Genomic DNA, 7,534 nt, shown 5'->3' with positions numbered 1-7,534 from the left:
TTGCGCCACGAGGTCTGAGAAAATAAGATTGTGCTTCCTGTGTAGGGCCCTTAATGCATTCACCACAAAAAGCAGCCGATTTCCCTCAATTAAATTGGACGTTTAAGCCATAGTTCAAATTGGTGTGTTAATTACTTAAATAAACATGCTTTAGAAAAAAACATTACTGGTGTGCATCTTAAGACAACACAAAGGTACAGACTTGTTTTAAGATCAGTCATTGCAACTGTCTTTCAGTTCAAACAGCTCAGATTTACATTTTAGTCTAGGACTAGGCTTAAGCCTCGTCTGTGTAACCGGGCGGAAGTGTTGGCTATCCTTAGGTCGCTGGTTCGATTCTGGTTCGAAGGAGTTTGGTTTCAAATTTGGCACACACGTTTCCACATTTTCTTCTGACTTCGTATTGCCAGATAAAAAAAGCCCATAGGTCAAGATCCAAATCTATCCCGTTATGCAACGGAAGATACGGCTTTCATATTAGACATGACACGTTTGATGTCAAGAAGACATCTACTGACCCCGACGTGATTTGAACACGCAACCTTCTGATCTGGAGTCAGACGCGCTACCGTTGCACCACGAGGTCTGAGAAAACAAGTTTGTGCTTCCTGTGTAGGGCCCTTAATGCATTCACCACAAAAAGCAGCCGATTTCCCTCAATGATCTCAAGACGGGAGGCTTTCTAAATGACTTGGTGTGTTGTTGTGGCTTGAGAAAAAGCAGCCTGATTTCCCTCAGTGATCTCGAGGGAAGGCTTTCTGAATTTTTTGGTGTTTTGTTGTGGCTTGAGAAAAAGCTGCGTGATTTCCCTCAGTGATCTCAAGAGGGAAGGCTTTCTAAATGACTTGGTGTGTTGTTGTGTCTTGAGAAAAAGCAGCCTGATTTCCCTCAGTTCGATTCCTGTTCGAAGGAGTTTGGTTTCAAATTTGGCACACACGTTTCCACATTTTCTTCTGACTTCGTATTGCCAGATAAAAAAAGCCCATAGGTCAAGATCCAAATCTATCCCGTTATGCAACGGAAGATACGGCTTTCATATTAGACATGACACGTTTGATGTCAAGAAGATATCTACTGACCCCGACGTGATTTGAACACGCAACCTTCTGATCTGGAGTCAGACGCGCTACCGTTTCGCCACGAGGTCTGAGAAAACAAGTTTGTGCTTCCTGTGTAGGGCCCTTAATGCATTCACCACAAAAAGCAGCCGATTTCCCTCAATGATCTCAAGAGGGGAGGCTTTCTAAATGACTTGGTGTGTTGTTGTGGCTTGAGAAAAAGCAGCCTGATTTCCCTCAGTGATCTCGAGGGAAGGCTTTCTGAATTTTTTGGTGTTTTGTTGTGGCTTGAGAAAAAGCTGCGTGATTTCCCTCAGTGATCTCAAGAGGGAAGGCTTTCTAAATGACTTGGTGTGTTGTTGTGTCTTGAGAAAAAGCAGCCTGATTTCCCTCAGTTCGATTCCTGTTCGAAGGAGTTTGGTTTTAAATTTGGCACACACGTTTCCACATTTTCTTCTGACTTCGTATTGCCAGATTAAAAAAAGCCCATAGGTCAAGATCCAAATCTATCCCGTTATGCAACGGAAGATACGGCTTTCATATTAGACATGACACGTTTGATGTCAAGAAGACATCTACTGACCCCGACGTGATTTGCACACGCAACCTTCTGATCTGGAGTCAGACGCGCTACCGTTGCGCCACGAGGTCTGAGAAAACAAGTTTGTGCTTCCTGTGTAGGGCCCTTAATGCATTCACCACAAAAAGCAGCCGATTTCCCTCAATGATCTCAAGAGGGAACGCTTTCTAAATGACTTGGTGTGTTGTTGTGGCTTGAGAAAAAGCAGCCTGATTTCCCTCAGTGATCTCGAGGGAAGGCTTTCTGAATTTTTTGGTGTTTTGTTGTGGCTTGAGAAAAAGCTGCGTGATTTCCCTCAGTGATCTCAAGAGGGAAGGCTTTCTAAATGACTTGGTGTGTTGTTGTGTCTTGAGAAAAAGCAGCCTGATTTCCCTCAGTTCGATTCCTGTTCGAAGGAGTTTGGTTTTAAATTTGGCACACACGTTTCCACATTTTCTTCTGACTTCGTATTGACAGATAAAAAAAGCCCATAGGTCAAGATCCAAATCTATCCAGTTATGCAACGGAAGATACGGCTTTCATATTAGGCATGACACGTTTGATGTCAAGAAGACATCTACTGACCCCGACGTGATTTGAACACGCAACCTTCTGATCTGGAGTCAGACGCGCTACCGTTGCGCCACGAGGTCTGAGAAAATAAGATTGTGCTTCCTGTGTAGGGCCCTTAATGCATTCACCACAAAAAGCAGCCGATTTCCCTCAATTAAATTGGACGTTTAAGCCATAGTTCAAATTGGTGTGTTAATTACTTAAATAAACATGCTTTAGAAAAAAACATTACTGGTGTGCATCTTAAGACAACACAAAGGTACAGACTTGTTTTAAGATCAGTCATTGCAACTGTCTTTCAGTTCAAACAGCTCAGATTTACATTTTAGTCTAGGACTAGGCTTAAGCCTCGTCTGTGTAACCGGGCGGAAGTGTTGGCTATCCTTAGGTCGCTGGTTCGATTCTGGTTCGAAGGAGTTTGGTTTCAAATTTGGCACACACGTTTCCACATTTTCTTCTGACTTCGTATTGCCAGATAAAAAAAGCCCATAGGTCAAGATCCAAATCTATCCCGTTATGCAACGGAAGATACGGCTTTCATATTAGACATGACACGTTTGATGTCAAGAAGACATCTACTGACCCCGACGTGATTTGAACACGCAACCTTCTGATCTGGAGTCAGACGCGCTACCGTTGCGCCACGAGGTCTGGGAAAACAAGTTTGTGCTTCCTGTGTAGGGCGCTTAATGCATTCACCACAAAAAGCAGCCGATTTCCCTCAATGATCTCAAGAGGGAACGCTTTCTAAATGACTTGGTGTGTTGTTGTGGCTTGAGAAAAAGCAGCCTGATTTCCCTCAGTGATCTCGAGGGAAGGCTTTCTGAATTTTTTGGTGTTTTGTTGTGGCTTGAGAAAAAGCTGCGTGATTTCCCTCAGTGATCTCAAGAGGGAAGGCTTTCTAAATGACTTGGTGTGTTGTTGTGGCTTGAGAAAAAGCAGCCTGATTTCCCTCAGTTCGATTCCTGTTCGAAGGAGTTTGGTTTTAAATTTGGCACACACGTTTCCACATTTTCTTCTGACTTCGTATTGCCATATAAAAAAAGCCCATAGGTCAAGATCCAAATCCATCCCGTTATGCAATGGAAGATACGGCTTTCATATTAGACATGACACGTTTGATGCCAAGAAGACATCTACTGACCCCAACGTGATTTGAACACGCAACTTTCTGATCTGGAGTCAGACGCGCCACCGTTGCGCCACGAGAAAAAGCTGAGTATTCTCCCTCAGTGATCTCGAGGGAAGGCTTTCTAAATGACTTGGTGCGTTGTTGTGGCTTAAGGTTTTCCCATCCTTTGATAGCTCAGCTGGTAGAGTGGAGGACTGTAGATGAAGGTCGGGTTTCATAGATAGGGCTTAGCCTAAGCCATCATTAGGCCATAGTTCAAATTGGACGTTTAAGTCATTTTAATAAACGTGCCTTAGAAAAAAACATTACTGGTGTGCATCTTAAGACAACACAAAGGTACAGACATGTTTTAAGATCAGTCATTGCAACTTTCTTTCAGTTCAAACAGCTCAGATTTACATTTTAGTCTAGGACTAGGCTTAAGCCTCGTCTGTGTAACCGGGGGGAAGTATTGGCTATCCTTAGGTCGCTGGTTCGATTCTGGTTCGAAGGAGTTTGGTTTTAAATTTGGCACATACGTTTCACATAGGTAAAGATGGCGCCGGTGAGATCGGCTGCCGCCACGACTGCTCCGACCAAACCTTGTCTTCTTTTGTTATTTTTTCGTATTGTAAACTATAAACACCGGTTTCTTTTTGTAAGATGGCCATTCTTACATACGACAGGGCCACTCTTATTTCTATTGGTGCACAATGCACTAACCTTTCGCCGTTTTTGAACCCGGACCCATCCTGGCCGAGTGAGATCCTGAGGAGGAACAAAGGACGCTACCCGTACCGGCGTCCTCGAGGGAAACGAGCCGGCGTCAGGAACAGGCTGAGGGCACGCGCACACCGCGCTCCCTTACCAAGTGTCCTGGTCGCCAATGTCCAATCGCTGGATAACAAACTCGATGACCTCAGGGCAAGAGTCAAGTTCCAGAGGGACATTCGGGACTGCAACCTTCTCTGCTTCACCGAGACATGGCTGAACCCAGCGGTACCAGACCACGCCATCCAGCCGGCCGAGTTCTTCTCGGTTTACCGCATGGACAGAACGCTGGACTCGGGGAAGACTAGGGGAGGTGGAGTATGTCTGATGGTGAACAAACACTGGTGCGACAGCGCGAGCATTGTTCCCCTCTCACGCTCCTGCACACCGAATCTTGAACTTCTGACCATCGAATGTCGCCCTTTTTATCTCCCTCGGGAATTTAGCTCGGTCATCGTCAGTGCCGTTTATATTCCACCTCAAGCGGACACGGACACTGCGATATGGGATTTACATGAAACACTACACCTTCACCAGACACAGCACCGGGACGCCGCATTCATTGTTTTGGGAGATTTCAACAGTGCCAACCTCAAGCGTGCACTGCCGAACTTCCATCAGCACATCAGCTGCCCCACCAGGGGCGAAAGGACATTAGATCACTGTTACACCCCATACAAGAACAGCTACAAGGCACAGTCACAACCACCGTTTGGGAAATCGGACCATGCCGCCATCTTCCTCATGCCTGTTTACAAACAGATGCTGAAACAGGAAGCCCCGGTGCAGAGGGAGGTCCAACGCTGGACGGACCAATCGGTGGCCGCTCTGCAGGACGCGCTAGATGACGCAGACTGGGACATGTTCCGGCGCAGCTCTGATGACGTCAGCTTGTTTACGGAAGTGGTTGTGGGATTTATAGAGAAACTAATGGATGATACGGTGCAGAAAACCATCATCAGGACGTTTCCCAACCAGAAGCCGTGGGTGGATAAAACCATCCGCGACGCCCTGAGATCCCGCTCCGCTGCCTACAACACAGGGCTCATCACCGGGAACATGGATGATTACAAGGCTGCATCTTACAGCGCGCGCAGAGCGGTGAAGGAGGCGAAGCAGCGCTACGGGAGGAAACTAGAGTCGCAATTCCAACATGGCGGCTCTGTGGCAGGGACTTAGAACCATCACGGACTATAAAACACCACCCTCCAGATCGGGGAATGCGGACGCTTCTCTGGCTGGCGAGCTGAACACCTTTTATGCTCGCTTCGAGGCTGCAGCTAACTGCATGCACGCCGAGGAAGCCGGTGAGGACAACGTGTTCACCATCACGGACCATCTCCTGAATGCCCTGAATGATGGCATCGGGTTCTGAAGGCCTGCGCTGACCAGCTAGCACCGGTGTTCACTGAGATCTTCAACCTCTCCCTGGAACAGTCCACATTTACATTTACTCATTTAGCTGACGCTTTTATCCAAAGCGACTTACAATTGCTATATATGTCAGAGGTCGCACGCCGCTGGAGCAACTAGGGGTTAAGTGTCTTGCTCAGGGACACATTGGTGTCTCAGAGTGGATTCGAACCCGGGTCTCTCACACCAAAGGCATGTGTCTTATCCACTACGCCATCACCACCCCACAGTCCATAGTCCCCTCATGCTTTAAGCAGTCCACCATTGTTCCTGTCCCCAAGAAACCCCAGCCCACCTGCCTAAACGACTATCGCCCTGTAGCCCTCACATCAGTGGTGATGAAGTGCTTTGAGAGACTGGTCAGAGACTTCATCATTGCATCACTACCAGACACACTGGATCCACTACAGTTTGCATACAGGCATAACCGCTCCACGGAGGATGCCATCTCACACCTCCTCCACACCACAACAAGTCACCTTGACTGCAGAAAAGGGAATTATGTAAAAATGCTGTTTGTGGACTACAGTTCAGCGTTTAACACCATAATTCCCTCCACACTCACCTCCAAGTTGGAGGTCCTTGGTCTCAGCACATACTTGTGCCAATGGATCTCCAGCTTCCTGAAGGACAGACAGCAAGCCGTACGGATGGGTAAACACACCTCATCCTCCATCACCCTAAGTACTGGAGCCCCTCAAGGTTGTGTTCTGAGCCCCCTGCTGTACTCACTGTACACTTATGACTGTGTGGCCACTTCCAACTCCACCACCATCAAGTTTGCTGATGACACTGTTGTGTTGGGCCTGATCTCAGACAACGACAAGACGGCCTACATACAGGAGATTAAGAACCTGGAGAGTTGGTGCCAGGTGAATAGTCTACACCTGAACATCAGCAAAACTAAGGAGCTGATAGTGGACTTCAGTACGAAGCAGGAGCGGTCATACCAGCCGATCACGATCAGCGGGACTCCAGTGGAGAGAGTGGACAGCTTCAGATACCTGGATGTTCACATCACGCAGGACTTGACTTGGTCCTGTCATACCAGCACCCTGGTGAAGAAGGCCAGGCAGCGTCTGTACCATCTGAGACGCTTAAGGGACTTTAGACTTCCCTCTCGGGTGCTTAAGACTTTTTACACCTGCACCATCGAGAGCGTCCTGACGGGCAGCATCACTTCCTGGTTCGGGAACTGCACTATGCAGGACAGACGAGCCCTCCAGAGGGTGGTGCGTTCAGCGGAACGTACCATCCACACCGAGCTCCCTGACCTGCAGGACATCTACAGCAAGCGGTGCCTGACCAGGGCCAGGAAGATAGTGAAGGACCTCAGCCATCCCAACAATGGACTCTTTTCTCTGCTGCGTTCAGGGAGACGCTTCCGCTGCATGAAGGCGAACACAGAGAGAATGAGGAGGAGCTTCTTCCCGCAGGCCATTCGGAGTCTTAACCTCTCTCCACTCTAAGCACATCACCCCACACTTCCACTTTGCACATTTTCATTACAATCTGCACTAATTTGTAGAAGGTCACGTAAGGATAAATGAGTGGGACTTACATACCATTTGTCTTTAGTATTCCTTTTACTCACTTATACACTTTACTGCACTGCACAGCACACGGACTGATATACATAACTTTATCACTGATATACACTTTACTTTTTATAGAATCTACATAGAATCATATTCTATTTTTATTCTTCATATCTATTTTATTCTCATATCTATTTGTTATTTTATTTTATTGCTAGTTTATTTCTATATATATGTTTACTGTACTTTTTCTATTTGTATTTTTGTAAACTTGAGGTTTTTCTTAATTTTGTTGGACAATTTGTTGGACAGTCGTACAATGCATTTCACTACATGTCGTACTATGTATGTATATGTATGTGACAAATAAAATTTGAATTTGAATTTGAATTCCACATTTTCTTCTGACTTCGTATTGCCAGATAAAAAAAGCCCATAGGTCAAGATCCAAATCTATCCCGTTATGCAACGGAAGATACGGCTTTCATATTAGACATGACAGGTTTGATGT

This window comes from Barbus barbus (genome assembly GCF_936440315.1).
Source record: "Barbus barbus genome assembly, chromosome: 22".
NCBI lineage: Eukaryota > Metazoa > Chordata > Actinopteri > Cypriniformes > Cyprinidae > Barbus > Barbus barbus.
Note: the sequence above shows the minus strand (reverse complement) of the source record.